Below are 21,165 nucleotides of genomic sequence, written 5' to 3'. Positions count from 1 at the left end.
GAGCTCTCGTTCACAAGCCCGTGTATATCCTACCACCCCTCTTCCTTAAATGTGTAGCTTAAGAAGCAGAAGCAAGTTACCACCCAGAATATTACCTCATGATCTGTGGGAAAGAATCGAAGACAAGTTTAGAAAGAAGACCCGCTGAACACATTGTCACTTACCTTTGCTCTCTAGGACTTTACTCATCCTTCTTTTGTACACCCACTTGTCCTTTTTATTTTCCTTTAGGTATCTTTACTTCAGAGCTGGAGTCTGCACACTGCCTTCTGTCCCTGTGTGCGCTCACTACGACTTGCCCCTATCCACTGCCCAACTTCCTTCCTGTAGTTAAATTCAAATTATTGTAGGATTGGGCTTCCCTGGTGGCGCAGTGGTTGAGAGTCCACCTGCCGATGCAGGGGATGCGGGTTCGTGCCCCGGTCCGGGAAGATCCCACATGCCGCAGAGCAGCTGGGCCCGTGAGCCATGGCCGCTGAGCCTGTGCGTCCGGAGCCTGTGCCCCGCAATGGGAGAGGCCACAACAGTGAGAGGCCTGTGTACCACAAAAAAAAAAAAAAAAAAAAACTTTGTAGGAGGGACTCTGATAAATCCAGCTAATCCCTATTTTCTTTCTTTCTTCCTCCCTCCCTCCTGCTTTCTTTCTTTCTTCCTTCCTTCCTTCTTTCTTTCTTTCTTTCTTTCTTCCTTCCTTCCTTCCTTCCTTGCTCCCTCCCTCCCTCCCTCCCTCCCTCCCTCGCTCTCTCTCTCTCTCTTTCTCTCTTTCTGTCTTTCTCTCTTTCTCTCTCTCTCTCTCTCTCTCTCTCTCTCGCTCTCTCTCTCTTTCTTTCTTTCTTTCTTTCTTTCTTTCTTTCTTTCTTTCTTTCTTTCTTGTTAATTTAGGAAGAATTTTCATACCAGCCTCCTTTCTAGGTGGCTGGGTCACTTATACACTAATTGCCCTTTACCTAGTATCTTTGGGGTCTGAACGTCTTGCCCAGGTCGCTGGGCCACATGGTTTAGAACACAGTCCTACTTCTGTGTGAAGTGACAGGGCCATTGTCTCCAGCAAGAGCTAGTGGGTGGAAACAATTAGACAGTCAGGGAGGTGGGGGGCATCCTCAGGCTTGGCTACTGTGGGATGTCTCTGTCTGCTCGAGTCATAAGTGATAATTTAGTTTTTAGTCATAAATAATAATTCAAAGGGCATTTTCTTGACAAATATATTTCTCTACTATTAATATATATATTATGATGATATATATATATATACATTTTTTTCCTGAAGACGCATGCAAGTCTTTAAAGTACTTAAAATCATTACCTAAAAGTAATGTTGAGTAGATAATATTTGCAGGCCCACTGGAACATAGAGACAGCAGTGCATGAAGTGTTCTGGGTTTTAGTGTTGCCTTTCTTCCTTATCCCTCCCTGACCTTTGTCCACAACTGGCAGGACCCCCTCACATTACTATTTGCAAGTTCAAGGGAGAAGAGTGAGTGGTGTGTCAAGAAGTGCCCCTGAGGTTAGCCCTTCAAAGACAGAGGAGCCAGGCTGGTTATGAGCGACGAGGGAGGGACACAGGCCTGATGTTAGTCGACCAAGGTAGCCATGCTGGCTGGGGCAGGCTTTCCTGGAAAGCTGGGCACCTGGCCCAAACCCAATTCTGCACACCTGGTGGGACCCTCCCAGAGCCTCCTGCGGGTCTTGGCTTTGTTCTCTGTTGTTCTCTCTGTGCTTTCTCACCCTTGCTGATGCTGCCTCAGTCTTGGCCACATTCATTTGGGTGCAAAGCCCAGTCCTTTCATCATTTTTAAAAATTCTCTGATTTCCAACGTTGCATACATTTTAGTAACTCTTCTGAGAATTTAGGGGTTGCGAGGAGGGGTCGAAACAAGGAAGCCTCAGCCTTTCGCCATCTTCCTGGCTCGCCTTCCCTCCCCTCTGTGGTGCAACCGGAAAGAAACTTTCTCCCCTGGCTCTCGAATGTTCTTTCCACATTCAGGCCCCCTTAAGAGGTGTATCAGGATGTCTCTTTGTGAGCTGGGAATGGTTTCACCTTAGAGGTGAGATCTGAGGTCAGCTTCAACCTTTGGGGATTAGTCAAAGCATTTCCTTCCAACTAAGCCATCTTTCATTGATACTAAATGATGGGATAAGCAAATGTCTAATAAGGATGGGGAAGAAACACAGGGATGGTGCAACAGGATAACAGGATTTAGAAGTTAGAGAAAAATGAGCAAATGAGAAAAGGCAGACAGCAGTGACTCAAACTGTTGAATGAGATAGTTGGGAATAAAAGAGATATTGGGAGGAAGGACACCGTTTCTCATTTCATCTCTCAATTCTGCAGACTGACTCAGGTCCCTTCTCATCTTTTCAATCTTCTCTAAACCTCTCCTCTCACCTCTTTTTAAAAAGTGGGGGTCTTTTTGCCTAGATAAACAGTCTAAATTTGATATATCAGATAATTTCCTATATTGTAATATGGATAAACGTTTATATTTCTAAGATGCTAGTGAGTGAATATGAACTCTGAAATGGTGCACAATTCAGGTATTAAAGAAGATTTGTTCAGAAGTGTAAGTTGAAGAGAACCAGTAACAGATGGCCCAACATCAGTGAGACGTATTAAATGCATCTCTGATTGGTATTAAATACCTCCCTCTTCTGCAGGGAGCGGAGGAGAAAGCAGATTCACAAACACTGAAATGATTGTATGGGCACAGCCATTGTGCACTTTTATTTGTCAAGATGGCATACGTTTTTCTCATTATTAAACGTCCACTGGGGACTTCCCTGGTGGTGCAGTGGTTAAGAATCCACCTGCCAGTGCAGGGGACACAGGTTCGAGCCCTGGTCTGGGAAGATCACACATGCCGTGGAGCAACTAAGCCCGTGTGCTGCAACTATTGAGCCTGCGCTCTAGAGCCCGCAAGCCACAACTACATATACACACTACTATATATAAAACAGATAACCAAGAAGGACCTATTGCATAGCACAGGGAGCTATACTCAATGTCTTGTAATAACCTGTAATGGAAAAGAATCTAAAAAATAATGGATATATATTTATAACTGAATCACTTTGCTGTATGCCTGAACCTAACACAACATTGTAAATCAACTATATTTCAATAAAAATGTTTTAAAATATATAAAAAATAAAATATCTAGAAAAAAGAGGCAAAGAAACACTACAATTTGTGTTTCTATTGTAGTTGCTTGAGCAGCTACATGTTAAATGTGCTGTAGTGTTTATGGGTGGAAATTTCTCTGAATAATAGCTTGGATAATGATGGAATAGGAAAGTCTTAATATTGTCTGGGGCAACACCCCTCTCCCCCTTCCACCTCATACACACTTTTTTCCCCAAGATGAACACACGAGGCTCAAAAGGATTAAAGGTGCTTTTCTCAAGATTGCAGATGTTGTCAGAAGTAGAGCTGAAACTAGAAGCAAGGTCTCCTTATTCTGAGGCCCCCATCTCTACCTTCAGTTTCTGCATGAACCACACTTGTTCATTTCCAGCATCTCCCAGTGTGTGCAAAGCCATTTCCGGAGGAGCTGTGTTTCCTTGTCTCCTGGAATATGATGCCAGGGGTCACGTGGGATCGTTGTGGGAATTAGTCAGCCGTGCAGCCCTCCAGGGCTTTGTTCCTTTCTCCGCTCCTAACCCATGCTTCTCAGACTCTCCAGTTTTGTTTTTTTTAATTTTTAAAAATGAAAGTATAGTTGATTTACAATGTTGTGTTAGTTTCAAGTGTACAGCAAAGTGATTCAGCTATACACACATATATATATCTATTCTTTTTCAGATTCTTTTCCATTATAGGTTATTACAAGATACTGAGTACATTCCCTGTGCTCGCCAGCAGGTCCTTGTTGTTTACCTATTTTATATGTAGTGGTGTGTATATACTAATCCCAAACTCCTAATTTATCTCTCTTCCTTCTGCCCCCTTTCCTATCTGTGAGTCTATTTCTGTTTTGTAAAATGGTTATTATTATTTAAATTGCCAGTGACCTTGCTCCATTGGTGAGCTCTCTGACACTTGAAGTCATCTGTATCCTCTTTGAGGAGACAAGGCACTTGTCTCATACACTTGGCTCTGCAGCAATGTCAACTTGCTATAAATATCTCTAAATGCCTACCTTCAACCTTTGTCCTAAATAATCTGGGGAAAGGCAACAAAGAGCTTGCAAACCAGGCCTGGTGCACGGACCACACTCCTAACACGCTAACTCCAGGGGTCTCTAACTCCAAGGAGAAGCCAGATGTCTACAAGGTGAGGCCTTGGATGACCCCTCTGGGATGGGGTTGGGGGGTGACGTCTGGGAAATTCTCAGCAGCTTCACCGTAATCAGGGAGGAACGCACCCTTGGTATCTTCAGCTCCGCTCTGAAGGTTCCTGGGGACACTTGACTTCCTATGATGTCAGAGAGACGTGAGTAATCCACATGTGAGGAGCACTAATCCTTCAGAAGACTAGACACCCAGTTTCTTGTCACTGAATGTGAGTATCGGAGCTACAAATGCCTTTTGGCAATGAAGGCACTCAGGTGTGGGGGGGGGGAAGTAGCATCTGTGGATGTAGTGGAGAGAGAGGCTTATTTAGGAACTCAAGGCGGTGGAAATAAACTGTCAAAAAGTGACAGGCGGTTTTGAGAAGTTCAGATAAAACCTGAAATGCTGAACCAGGAGGTAAAGGAATACTTGAAGGAATATGGGGAATTCAAAGAACGACAGCTGCGACTGGGTGCTGGGCTGTGGACTGAAGGCACAGGTCCAGTTAGGCGTGCTCGAGAAAACCAGCGTCTTCAGGGAGGTGTTGGCATCTGGCGTGATGGTCTCTTGGGCGTCAGTAGAAGCTTCAGCCAAGTCTCCTCCCCAGTGACTCCGTGGCTGGAATGTGATGAACACTGCTCGGAGGTAGAGGATGTTTCTGCTCATGTTCTGTCCAATAAATGGTGCTGAATTTCAGAGGTACTGACTTGCCCCTTGTGGAAATGACTTTTATTTGGAGTCTGACCTGGAGCTGCCTTGGACAGTTCTAGAGGCTCAGACATTTTCTTGGACACACATTTGACCATGTGATGGAGGCTTTCCTGACTGCCCACAGCAGCGTGACACAGAGGATGAGAAAGGGGAGTTTGGTCACCATCTGCCCCCTCTCGCGCCAGGACAGAGACGTGGTTGGCAACAAGGAAGGGGAGATGAGTCCTACCCCAACAGAGCCCTTTGAGGCCACGTGTTGCTTTTCATTGCTTCTTATATCTGCTTATATCCCTGACTTTCACCGGGAACTTCTTCACCGGGCCTGAAATTGCCTTTTGGTATTTTACCTAGTACAGGTCAGCTGATGACAAATTTTCCGGTTTTCTTTATCTGAACATATTTTCACGTTACATTCATTTGTGAAAGCTATTCTTACGGTATGTAGAATTATAGGTTAGCAGTTATTGCCTTTTAGTGCTTAAATGCACTATTTCATTTACTTATTGCCCGTGCTTATGTTAAGAACTACACTGTCAGTCTAATTGCGGGTTTTTAATTTTTTTGGAAGCAAATCAGTCTTTTCTCCTCTGGCTGCTTTTAGGAATTTTCTCTTTGTCTTTGGCAGTTTTATTATAGTGTGTTGAACAATTTTTTTTGTTTATGTTGTTTGGGATTTGTAGTAATTCTTGAGTTTTTGGCTTGATGTTTTTCATCATTTTTAGAACAATCTTTTAGTCATCGCCTCCTCAAATACCGTTTTTAACCCACTCTCTGTCTTCTCTCCTAATGGGACTCAATTTACACCTATGTTAGAACTTCTCACTGTATCCCTTATGTCTCTGCCCTCTCTTCTGTATTTTTCATTTTTTTTGAGTTTCCATAGTTCATGCTGAATAATTTCTTCTTACTTATTTACCAGTTCACTAATTCTTCCTACAACTGTGTATAATCTTTTGCTAAATACATTAATGGAATACTTTGTTTTGGTTTTTGTATTTTTCGGGCTAGAATTCTCATTTTGTTATTTTTTTGTATAGCTTCCAGAACTCCACAAAAATTATCTTTTATCTCCCTTAACATAAAATCCTAGTTATTTAAAAGTCTATGTCTGATAACAAAAATATTTGGTTGGAGCCTCTGTGGGTGTAAATATTGTTCTTTTTTGGGGGCAGGGTTTTAATCACATTTTACTTACTTATACCCTTGTATACCTTGTTATTTAAAAAAAATGATTAACGTATGCTATTCAAACAGAAAAGTGCACATATAAGCATATAGCATGATACATTTCCACACACTAAGCACATTTATGTAAGTTTCACCTAAATCGAAAAACACATCATGACCAACACTCTAGAAGTCCTGTTTGAAACTTTCTAGAAATTATCTTTTCCTTCTCTTCTCCTCCACCCACCCAAGGAGAACAATTACACTATTATGTCATGGCATAGGTGAGCTTTTGCCTGATTTTTGGACTTTATATGAATTTTATGCATTTTTTTGTCTTTTGATTTTTTTCATTTAACGTTGTGTTTGTGAGCTTCATCTATACTATTTCATGTAGTAGCTGCAGCTTGTTCATTCCCACTGCTATTTAGTATTCTATTGTGTTTATGCCACAAGTTATTTAGCATTCTATTGAATCTTATTTATAATTTTCAGTTTGAGGTTTTAACCAGCAGTGTGGCTAAGACTATCCTTGGTGAACATATTTTGGTGAACATATGGACTGTCTAGTTATTTTTGATTGAGTGCTAGGCATTGTATTAGCAAAACTGTAGAAAAATCTGACACTTAGGATGATGTTACCATTCCTTAGGGAACATTTACGTTTGTTTCTACCTAGAACAACCTCAAGAGATCCTAGCTTTAAATACACATGCAACTTAATATTTTAAAAATATTTGAGCTCAAGTATGTGTTTAACTATGAGAGTCATAAAGCAATAAAACAAATGAGAAGGTACTTGGGAGGTATTCAGACTTTAACAAGGGGGTGTGTGAGAGCTCTGTACACATGGGATCACTCACACTGTGCTAAACCTCTCAGCATGCTGCTCTCTAATCTCTAGTCATCAGGATAATTACTGATATGAAGTCAGTGGCTTCCAATATATTCATGCTTGTAAAATGTCTTATAGTTTCCAATTGCTTTCATATTCATTATGAAAATGATTATTTCTGGGGTGATATCAGCATATAAGCTTGTAGTGACAGGATTGCATCTAAAAGATTCTTTTTAAGGTCCACACACAAGCAAATGTAAATGTTGATTACTGTCATGTAGGAGAGAAATCAAACATCCACTGGAAATGGATTCTTCACAGGGACTCCTATGGGGGATAACACATCATGTAGATTTGTGTTAAGCCTATGGGCAGCATGGTGCCAAGGAAAGAAGGTAAGGTCAGGAATTGGAACCCCTGGGCCACTTCTACCAAGGGATGTTACAATCCTAAGTAAATCACTTCATCTTTCTGCATCTTAAATTTCTCATCTGTAGAACAAGGCTATTGATACCATCCCTGGCAAGTCTAGTATAACACGTCTGAAAGAATTTTTTAACCAGGCAAGCACTGCATCAGTGCAAGGGAGTCGTTATTGGGAGGGCAAAGTAGAGCAGGGATGTGTTTGAGCAGAAGGACCCTGCAGCTGAGGGGCCTGGATGTCAGTCCCGACTCTGCCACCCATCAGCCGTGTGACATTAGCCATCTGCTGCTTTTCTCACATGTAAAGTGGGATCACAATGATAGTTCTTACCTCACAGGACTGTTGTGGAGATTAATACTTATAAAGCACTGACACTGCCTGGCACATCGTAAGAGCTGCATCGTCAACGGCTGTTATCATTCTTTGTAGTTTCATACATGATCTAAAAAACAGGTAGTCTGAGATGTTGTCGACTTGCTGAGAAACACCTGGCTGAGGAATGAAATAGCCCATTGAACAATTTTTTTTCTGACCTGTAGTTTATATTTTCAAGGACACAGGCAAAGTCCCTGTCCTAGAGACTTATATTTGATAGAGTGGGGAAGAGACAAAATCCCAGGGAGGTTCAGGTCTGCCTTGCAGACTTAGGGGCAGAAAGGGTGACGGGGCTGGGAGGTAGTATGGTTGGGAGAAGACATTCAGTAAGGTCAGAGTGGGTAGTTAGTTAGGCCATGGCAAGGAGCTGGATTTTACTCCTTGAATGCCAAGAAACTATTGAAGTGTTTTGTTCAGGAAAAGGATCAAAGAAAACAATAGGGCATATTTAATTTTATATGCCAAAGGCCTTTTCAGGATTAAAAAGTGAGTTTAAATGATGAACCATGATTTTACAATAAATTATTTTGCTCAGTTAGCAGATTTTGATGGCTTTTGGCCAGTTTTCAGAATAAATCTGATTGAGAGTAGGACCTTAATTAAAGGTAGTATTTCCAATTAGTATGCTAGGTTTAGATGACGTTTTGCTTTTGGGGAATCAATGGCCTCTAAATCCATACTATTGGTGTAGGCAGAAACCATCATATTGTTATGCCATCATAGGACAACACTTAATCTCACCCTCCAAGGTGACTGTGTGTCCTCCAGGGGAGATTAATAACTCCTCATTTATCAGAGTTAAAAGGGAGGGCTTGTTTTTACTTGTTCATAAGATATAGCCAGACTAATAGAGCCTTAAAGACATGTCGGTTTATTTACTATGATTATTTTTTGCTTCATTCAGCAAGTCCAGAGTGGTTTGGAGGCTCAAGTTATATCCGAGTCCACTTCTTTGCAGTTCTCTTCATTTTCTGCTTCATGGTCCCTCGGTGGTTGCTGCAGCTCCTGTCAACACATCCATGATCCAGGTAAGAAGAAACAGGGGAAGGAAGCAAGGGTGGTGCCTGCATCAAGGAATCAGAGACTTGCTCAGACACTCCTGGAAATCTGCTTTTACTTCTTTGACTTGCACTGTGTCACAGCGTGAGCTTTTTAGTGGTCAGGCAGTCAGAAAAGGTGAATTTGAATTTTTGAGTGCAATAGTCAGGGAAGAAAAGGAACTAAGGTTGAAATGGGTTTGAGTGAGCCAGCCTATGTTACTTTTCACAGCAGGGCTCTCCCAGAACTTTAGTTCCCCATCCAGTGCCAAGATCTACAGCCGACACCAAACTGCTGTAAACTCTTGGCGTGAAAGATCACACCTGGAGACGGTTATCTGGGGAGGTAGTTACATACCTTTTCCAGCTGACTATGAAATCTGAAAGTGAAGGTAAACATCTGTGTCGGGTAGTAAATAAAATTTCAGGATTGACTAACTTCCAGAATTGATCCCAGATTTCTGTGATGAGTCATGCATACAGCCATCCATTTAAATGCTCTTTGACCTTGACAGAGTGAGACCCATGGTTTCACTTAGCTTTGTAATAAAGCATCCGGACGCAAAGCACAGTTGCTTCTGAGTGAGTCAGGCTGACGTCAGTTGTGTATTTTCATGTAACTTTGTAACGGAGCAGAACCCTACGGGCCTCCCGGGACAGACCCCTCCCCCATATCCTCAGCTTTAGCCCCTCCCTGAAGTACCCAGATGATGGTGTCTGGTACACATTCCTGAGCTGTGTTACAGGTGCTAAACACCCACCAATGGAAGAAGTTAACTACCTGATGACCATGAGCATGTAGCCCCCAGACCTACTGGAGCCTGAGGACTGATGACATTAAGCCCTGTGACACCGCCTGGTTACCTCACCATCAACCAAGCAGAGAACTGTAACCGAGCTGATCACACACCCTGGGACGCGCCTCCCTCACCTGGCCTGTGAAAATGCTTCCCTGAAACCCATCGGGGAGTTCAGGTGTTTTGAGCATTAGATGCCTGGAGTCTTTTTTTTGTTGCCTACAACAAATGCTGCACCTTCCTTCACCACAACCCGGTGTCAGCAGATGGGCTTTACCACATGCGGGACTCAAGTTTGGTTCAGTAACAACTTGAGGGTATCACCCCTGGGATTTATTCTTGGATGGAGAAGAAGATGCAGACTCCCAGATTTTGTCATATCTGGAAATGCCTTTAAAAGGGCAAAGAAAAGCAGCTAAGTGGCTAGAAACACTGGAACAATTATAAATCCCAAGCGACGTCCTTCTAGAACAACAAAATAGGCTTGGCCGGAAGCTGGTAAATTTAATCAGTTAAGAAAGTCAAGCTTGGCTAGCCAGCGAGTGCAGTGGGAGGTGCACAGTGGAGACATGAGTGCCATTCCTCCGCTCCCTGTGACCTTGGGGCAAGTCTCCTTCACTGTGAAACACGTAGAGTAATAAATAGGTCCTGCATGAGAGAGTTGCCATTTGACTACACAGAGGCCAAATATCCTTTAAATTCTGAGGTACTCCTGAAACAGTTGGGAAACGTGGGCCCTTTCCCCATGGAAAGGGAAAATATCTCCCCTCTTTATCTGTAGGAGCCAGAGCTCCAGGCAGCAAGTAGATTTTGCTGAAGAGAATCACCAGCTGCTTCCTGATAGCACTGCTGAGTCCTGAGAGCACTGCCAACTCCTGAGAGCATTGCTGAGTCCTGAGAGCACCGCTGACTCCTGAGAGCACCGCTGAGTCCTGAGAGCACTGCCGAGTCCTGATGGAGAGCCCTGAGAAGGCAGTTAGACATTAATTGAGAAAGGGGCTGAGGTCAAGCCTGGAGTCCAGTGGGGCCAGTGGCCAGGGTCCAGGGGCGGCTGTCTAGGGAGGTGTTGGTGGGAGGTCTAAGTTGTGCCTTTCCCTGCTTTGTTCCTGTCTTGATCCTGGTTCCGTGGGCTTCCCGTGGATTCTTCCCAAACATCCACTTGCCGTCCGAGTTACCTGAGAGCTTCTGTATCTGTAGCAGGGGGCTCTGTCGGCACCGGGTTGGGGGGCAGTGGTGAAGCACAGAGCTCTCCATCAGGAAGGCTGCTTCTCCTGGGTCAGGGGTGACCTCTGCAGCAGACAGCTGCCCGGGCTGGACAGCTGCCAGATCTCTACTTCTTTTTGTGCCCTGCACGCTCGTTTACCCTTAAGTGTTTAAAACTCCGTCGCTGTGGGATGCTCATTTTTTACAAGCATTTAAAAATGCTGCTTGGGACATTTGAGTCACTCCATTAAAAGACTCCTTTGGGCTGTGCCTCCGTTGGTTGGGTTAACTGGTGGCAACAAATAGTGATTCTTTAGAGCACTTTCAACTACCAGAAAGTTCATCCTTGCTGCGTGTAAAGCAGTTATTTCTTCAGGCAAAAAAACTAGCACAGTTCTTGAAGGTGTCAAATGTGAAGTTATGTCTACTTCTAGATTATTCACAGCTGGTGAGAATACATCCTGTTTATTTTTCATAAATCTGAAGAAGAGCTAATCTTTGTACTTTTTTGGAGGGTGGTGTATTCAGTATCTATTTGTTGATTAATTCAATCTCAGATTTATGGGAGAAGGGAAAGTAGCTCTTCAGATACACCAGGCCCAGTGCTGACACTTAGGTACACTTTTCTCAATCCTCTCGGCAACTCCGAAAGTTACACACTTCATAGATGAGGATCTGAGATACATTTTATCCCCAAAACAAAATTAGCTCAAGGTCACCTGGTTAAGAAATAGTGGCAAAGTGATGGCACACAGGTTTGTCTATTCTAAGACCCATGTCTTTTCATCCATCTGATCGTGGAAGCTCAGCGGGTACTTAGCCTGGGCCGGGGATGGGGCTTGAATAACAAGTGAGCATCTCTTCCCTCAGGGGACACAGACCCAGTGACCAACAGCATACATACAATGCAGTGTGGGTAATCCATGCTGGAAGCAGGTAGAGGTACAGTGGGGTGGGCTGGGGGGGTGCTGGGGGGATGGTGGTCAAGGAGGGTGTCACTAGTGAGTGAAGGCTAAGCCGAGGCTAGAATGGAGATTGCGGTTGGCCAGGTGAGAGAGCGGTGGGTGGATTTATCAGTTATCCATCTGTTATGGACCAAAGGTGTTCCCCCCACCCCAATTTATATGTTGAAGCCCTAATCCCCCAGTGTGGCTGGATTTGCAGACAGGTAGGTAACTAGGTCAAATGAGGTCATAAGGGTGGAACCCTGTTCTGATCTGATCATCAGATTTGAAGCTGGAATGGGCCTCACAGATCATCTAAAAGAAAACCAAACATCACACATCATCTAAAAGAAAACCAAACAGATACAGATTAACTTATCTACAAAACAGAAGGAGATCCACAGACCTAGAGAGAAAACTTATGGTTACCAAAGGGGATAGTGGGTGGAGGGATCAATTAGGAGTTTGGGATTAGCATATACACACTACTATATGTAAAATAGCTAAACAACAAGGACCTACTGTAGAGCACAGGGAACTCGACTCAATATTTTGTAATGACCAATAAGGGAAAAGAGTCTGAAAAAGCATACCTATATATATGTACATATATATATATAATACATATATAACTGAATCACTTTGCTGTACACCTGAAACTGACACGACATTGTAAATGAACTCTACTTCAATAAAATTAAAAATAAAATGGTCTCCTTTTACAGATGAAGAGACTGAGACCCATAAATGTTAAACTGTTGAAGTTGCTCAGTATTAGTGACTCACATACAACCAGAACCCAACTTTCCCTAACTCTTAACTCTGTGCTTTCCAGATCACACGTGACAGACCTCAGAAACAGGCTCACGTGTCCCAATCCAGGCCACGCCTGCTTCCCCTGTAGAATACAGCTTTCCCCCTCTGCATAGCAGTTAGGAAGAGAATAGATTCACTTCTTCAAAGCTTGATGGAAAATGACATTCCTTATGCTGAAATGCTTATGCTGGAGATGCTTTTACAATATATATATATATTTATGATTCCATGCTTGTTTCTGAATTTAAAATCAGTGTATTTAAGTAAGGGACACTTGTGATTTTTACTTGTACGCCTTCCATAAGTTATCTTTGCAAGCACATTTTTTTCAGTGTAGGCAGTTTTTTCTTCAACAGATATTACCAAGATCTCATTTTTCTTAGTTTCATATCTTTTAACAGCAGGATCTGCTCTTAGAAAATTTTAATTATTCATTTGCATTGCATGTGAAGTGCTATGTTATGTCAAACAGTTCTTTCAAAGAGTCTGTTTACTTGATTTCTCTTAATTCCCGACTAGCAAGAGAAAAAGAAAATGAATTACATTTGCCATAAAATCTGCTGAACTGACCACAGGCAACTCAGGATCTATAAACCTTTAATCAAAGCCTCTTAACAATGCAAAGTATTAGTTTGGGGAAAGAAAAAAAAAAAAAAACACGATTGAAGGAAAAGGAAACTCACATTCTAAGGATGCAATAGCTTCCCTCCCCAAACTTGTTTGCATGCATTTCCCTTCATCTGGCCGACTCCAGCGTGCCCCAGGAGTGACATCCTCCTGACAATTAGTAGCTAAGATGCCAGGTAACGAGGTATTGTCAGGCATTACTAATCTTACAGGGATAAGTTAAATAAATAGGCATCAAGCAACTGAAAGCAAGTAAAGAAGATGGTAGTTTAATAGGAAGGAAATCTGTCAAGTGTTGAACACGGAGAAAAGATTTGGGTTCCAAAGTGAGACGTATTAAGGATTGAAGAATTTCCCTGCACCGCACAGGACCTTTGGTTATAGCTGAACGCATGTGTCAGAGCAGAGGAGGAGGGTGCCCGGGGAGACTGAAAAGGACAATTGACAAGGACAAACGAGGGCAAATTGGCCTCTCCCGACTCGTCACACTGGGTTGCTCCTTGTCAGTGAGTCCACACCGCCTGTACTTGCTCATGACCTTCCACACTGTCTGTCCTTCCCTGCCTGTCTTCAAATCCTAGCTCTGCCCCGACTTGCCATGTGATATTGGCTAAGTGACTTAGCTGACTCTGTCTCCTCAGTCTCCCCACCTGTAATATGGGGATAATAAGGAAACTCACTTCAGAGGGTTCCTGTGTGCAGGAATGCCAGTGTGCACACCTGAAGCCTTAAGCTTTCCAGATGGTTAATTCAATTTCGTTAGGAAGGAGCCCTCTGTCTGCCTAGGGGTAAAACACCCCCATGGTGCTCTTAGTGCCAGAGTTGGGGTGAGAATTGGAGGGTGGGGCTCAGGCTGGGAGTCTACAGAACTGTAGAGTTATAGGAATAACTCTACAGTTATTCCTATACAGCAGGGGTCCCCAACCCCCTGTTAGGAACCAGACTGCACAGCAGGAGGTAAGTGGCAGGTGAGTGAGCGAAGCTTCATCTGCTGTTGCCCATCACTTGCATTACCACCGGAACCATCACTGGGATTCCTGCCTGAACCATTCCTCCCTCCCCCCACCTCCGTGGAAAAATTGTCTTCCACGAAACCGGTCCCTGGTGCCTAAACGGTTGGGGACCTCTGTTGTATAGACGTTCAAGGAACCTGCCCTTCCCTCTTCCTCTTGTTACTGAGTCCAAGCTCATACTGCTTGCCACATGACAGGATGATAAATTGAGAGATGAGGTGTTGGGGTAAGGAATAGCGACTTTATTTGGAAAGCCAGCAGACCGAGAAGACGGTGGACTCGTGTCCCAAAGAACCATCTGACCTGGGTTTGGATGCTAGTTTCTTTTATAGAACAGATAAGGAGAGGTGAGGTGGTAAAGTAAAAAAGGCGATAAGGTTTTGCAAATATTTCCTGGTTCTGGCCAGATTCCGGAGGGGATGTGTTCATTTCTTCTTTCCTGCAACCATTCACAGGTGGTCCTGATCAGGATGTTTCCTGTGAGCTAAACAAAGGTATTTTAGCTTAACACTCAGGCATGGGAGGTGGTGTTTCTGGAGGTGGGCCATTATGTATAATTTAAGCTTATAGGCACATCCCTTTAGTGATTAACGTGTAGCAAAAGCACTAGAACACAAAGGTTAAAGTAAAAGAAACAGATGCAATAAGGAGGCAGATTTGTTCTTCCCTGTTCCACTCTCACCCAATCGCAGCCCCCTCTGTTACTCCAGTTACAGAGCAATGGAGAACTAACACAGGTTCGAAGGTTTACCTGTGGTCCAGAAACTAATGTAACCAGGGGTGGGTGATGGAGTGAGTAACTGAGATGGAAAACAACTCCAGGCTAGTTTGGAGTACGGTTACAAGATAGGATCCTCATCGTAATCTGTGAAATATGACATTAAGCCAAGGAATAAGTAAGTTTGAATGTGTAAGAAAGAGGGACGTTTCAAATTATTCTAAGTGGAAGTTTAAAGACGCGCATAAATGATCACAGTGAGGCTTAAGTTTAACAAATGAGATTGGGACCAACAGAATATTATACGGCCATTACCAACAAGCATCCCCTTCGACTCTGTGCTGTAAGAAACACAGAGTCTGCTTCGTCAGACCCTTTACTGCACAGAGAGAAAGATGAGACATAAAGAGGTTAGTGATGCCAACCTTTGAGCCACATCTGAATCCCAGGAAGCCCATTAGACTGTGAGTGTCGACAGGCTGGAATCCTGTTACAGCATCTCTGCTCCAGTCTCCTCATTACATGTTTGATTCATTTCCAAGGACGACAGTGTGAGTGTGCTTTCAGGATGCTGACTGCTCAACAATTTATGTAAGGCTGTAAACACATTTCAGCACATTTAGGGAACCGATTTTCCTTAATTTTTTTCTATAGCATAGCCTCTAAACAATTTCTGGTCAATTAAGAGCTCTTGTGATCAATGGTCTTGTCATTTCCATTTTTCATAATTTTCAGAAAACCTAGCCTAAAATGCATTTCTCACCACGTCATCATATCTAAGCATTAGCTTTCTACTATTTTCGTCCGTATTGCAGATTCTGCCAAAACCATTTCCTTTGTCAACCAGAGCTCTAATATCACCATTTCTCTTATAAAATATTATGTCATCCATCATCATTAACATCACCCATCTCCTCTTTATCATGTTTATGTCTTTCTAGCATACATAGTTCTTTGATATTTTGAATCCTCCCTGCTACCATTTCCTTATTTTAACTATGTTTCAGTAATCCCAAGAACATAGCACATTTTTTGTTTTTCTTTTAGAGAGATACCTCACAGGAATCAATCTTAATATGTTTTTCCAGATATGGCTGGTATAATAGACCTTTCATTTTGGAGTTTTATTTTTTCCTCTTATCTCAGCTTGACTTTTCTTTTGATTCTTTCCTTTTGCGTTTGCCTGTAGACATATTTGTGGTATCTAGGTTCTGTTTTCCTTTCTCTTTTTTATGTCATGAATATAAATAAAGTCAATAAAATTATTTCCTAGATTAATCACAGGATTTCAAGGTTGGAAGAATGATAAAGGTTATCCAGCCCAATAACCCATTGGAAGCTGAATTTCCTTGACAATATCTCTCTAATGTTTATCAGCTATGTTTGAACGAGTGCCATCTCCCAAGTTTGTTTCCTGTATGCACAGCTCAGTTTTTAGAAAATTCTTCCTTACATTGGGTCAGATCTGCATTGTACCAAATTACCTCCTTGCTCTGTCCCCCCCCACCCCCATAAGTATCCTTTCTTCGATATAAATACCTGACCAACAATGATGCTATCTGCACATTTCCTTTTTCTTCCGGTTCTTGTAAAGGGCTCTTTCACCATCTCAGAAGTTTACGTTCTACTAATGAACATGGTTTTTAATTTGCATCATTAAACATTACAGCATGTTACTTTTCTAACTAATTATAAAGATCATAAAACCTAAGTCATATAAAAACATACCCATTTAAGTCATATTTCCTGAGACAAGTGATCCTATGGTGGGAATGAACTAAGACTTGTGATGGAAGGATAGAACAACCTTGAATAAAGAGGCTGATTTTTTCCCCTCAGATGCTGTATTAGTGTTTTATTGGTGCTGTAACAAATTAGCATGAACTCAGCAGCTTAAATAACATGGTTTTGTTATCTTACAGTTCTGTAGGTCAGAAGTCTGCCGTGGGTGTCGCTGTACTAAAGTCAAGATGTCGGCAGGGCTGGGTTCCTCTTCTGAGGCTCTGGGTGGGATCTGTGTTTTGCCCTTCCCTGCGTCTAGGTGCCGCCTCCATTCCTTGACGGGTGGCCCCTCCCTCTACCCTCAGAGCAGCAACAGCTCGTTGAGTCTTCACATCGTACCACTCTGACCTGCCTTCTTCCTCCCCTTTCCACTTTTAAGGACCCGTGTGATTAGCGTGACCTTACCTGGATAATCCAGGCCAACCTCCGCATCTCAAACTGAATCACATTGGCAAAGTCCCTTTTGTCATGTAAGGTAACATAGTCATAGGTTCTAGATATTAGGACAAGGACAACTTTGGGGGCCGCTATTCCGCCTGCTACAGACTCTGAACCTGAAACTTTGGTGATTGCCACCAGTATACCCAGAGGTGCCTTATAGCCCCTTTTAATTCACTGAATCAATAGCTATCGAGCACTTACTGTTTAAAAGATATTACGTTAAATATTATGAGAGATTAAAGTTACGCTGTGTGAACCATCTGCCTTGAACACAAATCTTGCACACTTTCTCCAGTTTTCTCAATGCTTCCTCCTTCCCTCCTGCACTGTTTGGGCCCACTTTTGGACTTGGATGAAACATCACTGCAGGGAGTGGGGCTGGCACTGCCTCTGGGGCTGCTCAGGGTTTGAGTACCCACTGAGGGGCTGATGGAATGCAACCCCAAAGTTGAGGGGAGTTAGCCTCCAATGGGGGCAGAAACTTGCTCAAAGGGAAAAGGGAGATGGGAGGGGGTAGAGTGAAAATCCCCGCTCCGCTGTCTGGCGTGTGGACACCTCTTGGGGCACTTCCTCCTCCCAGTGTTCTGGAGAAGTTCCATGTGCTGAGTGAGCACATCTGCTGAGTGTCTCTTGGTTTCTCTGAAGCCAGCTGTGAAGCCACAGCCAGTGAGGAGGACCACTTTCCATCACATTCTACTTCTTCCTTTACCCTTTTACTCACCACCCTGGGCTTGCACTTCTCAAATAAATCCTTAGCAACTTAATCCTCGCCTCAGGCTCTGCCTTCTAGAAGACCAGGGCTGTGACACCAACTAACTCAGCCTTCTCAAAATATCAGAAATTAAGAGAGACAAATGTTTCTAAACTCACAGATTCTTTTTTTTTTTTTTAAATAAAGACCTTAAAATAATGGTAAGGATTAATCTTAAACATAAACTACAGGAGTTAAACAGAGAAGCACACTAGGGTAAAATTTTAAAAGAAACACCATAAACCTGCCTTTTTGTTCACAGACTTTGCTATTGCTTTGGTGCTGAATTTCATCCTTTATCAATCGCTACTTAACTTTGACTTTTTTTTTTTTTTTTTGCAGTATGCGGACCTCTCACTGTTGTGGCCTCTCCCGCTGCAGAGCACAGGCTCCAGACGCGCAGGCTCAGCGGCCATGGCTCACGGGCCCAGCCGCTCCGCGGCATGTGGGATCCTCTCAGACTGGGGCACGAACCCGTGTCCCCTGCATTGGCAGGCGGACTCCCAACGACTGCCACCAGGGAAGTCCTTAACCTTGACTTTTTATGGAGGATGAAATTCTTTTATAATCCCTCCTGTTATATATATAAAAAAATGCACGCACTTCTGCAGGTAGCATGCTTCTTTTGAAATCCCTGCTTTTCCAAACAATGAAAGAATTCTGAATTTCAAGTGAGGATCTGAGTCTTGGCTGTTTGACTTATTGACTGTATAACACAGAGGAATTGCTTTCTGGAAGGTAAGGAAATGAAGGATCAGGGAGAATTAACCAGTGCAAGATAACAGCAACATTTGGACTTTTTTGCCTAGTATCAAATAAACAGCTCTTGAAAGGTTTCCCTTACAGAGTCTGCCCTGGTGTCTACAGACACCATCCACCCAGGCCTCCTTTTGCTGATGGGGTCCCAGCATCTCTCTTGTCTCCCAAGCAGACTGTAGGGGCCTGAGAGCAGATTCTCTCTTGGCTTTTTTGCTTTTCCCACAGGGTCCAGCAGGGCACCTTTTATGAAGCAGGCATGTGGTAACGGTTGATTTCTTATTGAAGATGAGGGCAACCATCACTCACGTAGTAAATACTGCATCGATCTAAGGAATCTTTGATATCCTTTCTCTGCATGTGCAGTGACCAGAGGATGAAATCAATACAAAAGTATTCTCTGCATCCGGACTTTGACGTTCTGCTCTCCAGTTCTGAATGGTCCCTGGATGTGACCAAATGGTATAACTTCATGTGCAGAGGAATATTCAGGCTCATGTGAAATGTACCTGTACCCCTGCCCCCCGAAAGGGAGAGCTGGGGGGCTACATGGCACCCGATGGATGGTGGGTGTTGTTTGCGCTGTCATGTTACACAAATTCTTCAGGGCCATACCGTTTTAGCTTTACAAAATTTGGTCCGAGAGCCTAGAGAACTGAACAGAATACGTCTTTCCCGTGTTTTATTTCTCAAAAATAGCAATTCAAATTATATTAATCTCTGGTGATATTTACCTTGGTTAAAGCATGTATCATAAAGCAGACAATTTTCTCCTCATCAAAGTGGGATTGATAGATAGTTTTAAAAATAGATCAGCCTATTGTGCACATCAGGCTATAAAAATAGAAGCCAGGTCTAAGCTTGACAGATTCCAAAGATAGTCTTCGGTGTGACTAGCTAATATTCACGGTGTTGCAGGTCTCTTGAATATTAATGAACTGCTAATGTCAATGCGAGAAACTCACAAAGAGCGTGGAAGCTTTTGAATATAATCACCCAGGCAGCAGTAAGATTTACATCTGGGATTTTGCAGTAATTAGAGAAATCTCCATGAATAAGCATAGGCTACAGTACACCCATTTTACAGAATATAGTGTGTGGATGTGACAAGAAGAAAGATGATGTTCCAGATCAAGAGTTGTGACTTTTCCTGGACTTGTTCCCTGGCCAACAGATTGAGAACATATTTGTCTACACTGCAGGGCATCCAACAGCTTCTCTAGATCAGGTGCCAGATGGGGTTTAATCCTCCACCGTCTGCACCGCATCCAGGGATGTCCCTCCGAACACCGTGGCGGGGAAGTTACTCAGATGATGATGTGTATTCCCTGAGGATGCAGCGTCAGGGGAATGAGGCTTATTTGGGAGTGGTGTCCTCTTTGTTTCTCTGTCTGCAGACCTGTATCAGAAGGTGCCTCAAGACATGCTCTTCCTTGAGGAGACCTTAGCTCCTTGAGTGTCCCCAGGAATCCCTGAGGAGCTGGGGGACGGCAAGGCCCAGAGGACTAGATGGGGCACCTTCTGAGGAGCCCTCCTGTAAGCACCAACTCATCCTGCTGTACTGTCATGTCATATTTATTCAACTCTCTCCCGCCACTGGACCAGAAAAGCTCAGTTTTTGAATACTGATGTGAGTCCTTCCTGCAAGAATTTTTAGTTTCTAGAACTTTTTAATTGTCTTTCTTATGATAACGTGTAAAAATGAAAATTACTTAAGCCCCTCTCCAGTGTTTTGAAGTGGTAGATAGGAATATTGAGAACTTTCAGGAAAAGAGAAATAATATTCATCTAAAAATATGGACACAGTAACACTGCCAGTGTTCCTCCAATAAACGAAATCCTCCATCCAATCGAGGACTTACTTTGGCTCATGTGAGGCAGGTCTGGGCAGATCAGAATATTTCCAATATTTTACTTTTTTCATTGTTATAGGTATACTATTTGTCAGTTTTAAGAAAATTGTAATACATAGACAAGTATAAAAAAATCACGATAATCTCACCATGAGATAACTATGCTTATTTTCTGTTCTTTTAGACTTTTTTCTTTGTTACATATGAGCACATGTGTGTACACACACATGTGTTTTTACAAAAACATCATCTTACTTTACGTATTGCTTTCAGACCTATTTCTTTTCTCTTAACCTACTGTGGATCTTTCCTTGTGAATTAATAAGTCAATTTGTACATCACGATTTGTCATGATTAAATAGTATTCCATCATATGGATGTGTAATAATATATTTATTATTATATAGGTACTTATGAATTGATACATTTGTCTGATTATTCTCTTAGAATAATTATTAAAAAAATATAAATAATAAAATAAACAAATGGGACCTAATTAAACTTAAAAGCTTCTGCACAGCAAAGGAAACCATAAACAAAACAAAAAGACTACCCTCAGAATGGGAGAAAATATTTGCAAATGAAGCAACTGACAAGGTATTAATCTCCAAAATATACAAACAGCTCAATAGCAAATAAATAA

Source organism: Phocoena phocoena, chromosome 12 (assembly GCF_963924675.1).
Source record: "Phocoena phocoena chromosome 12, mPhoPho1.1, whole genome shotgun sequence".
Classification (NCBI taxonomy): domain Eukaryota; kingdom Metazoa; phylum Chordata; class Mammalia; order Artiodactyla; family Phocoenidae; genus Phocoena; species Phocoena phocoena.
This window is presented reverse-complemented; position numbering follows the sequence as displayed.